Raw genomic sequence first — 408 nt, forward strand, 5'->3', positions numbered from 1 at the left:
ACACACACACACACACACACACACACACACACAGATTCATCAACCTGCCCAGAAGTTTTATAACATAGACATGCATATGCCGTGTCTGACCTATCACACAAACATACACTCACGCATGCGTGTGTGCATGCGAACACACACACACACACACACACACACACACACACACACACATACACACACACACACACACACACACACACACACACACACACACACACACACACACACACACACACTTTTTCCAGTATGGGTCTGTTTATTTGAGTTTGTGTCCTGATGGGAAATGTGCCTGCTACACAAACAAACTGAGCACACCAGGACTGTGTGTGTGTGTGTGTGTGTGTGTGTGTGTGTGTGTGTGTGTGTGTGTGTGTGTGTGTGTGACTGTGTGTGTGTGTGTGTGTG

Source organism: Gadus macrocephalus, chromosome 20 (genome assembly GCF_031168955.1).
Source record: "Gadus macrocephalus chromosome 20, ASM3116895v1".
Lineage (NCBI taxonomy): Eukaryota > Metazoa > Chordata > Actinopteri > Gadiformes > Gadidae > Gadus > Gadus macrocephalus.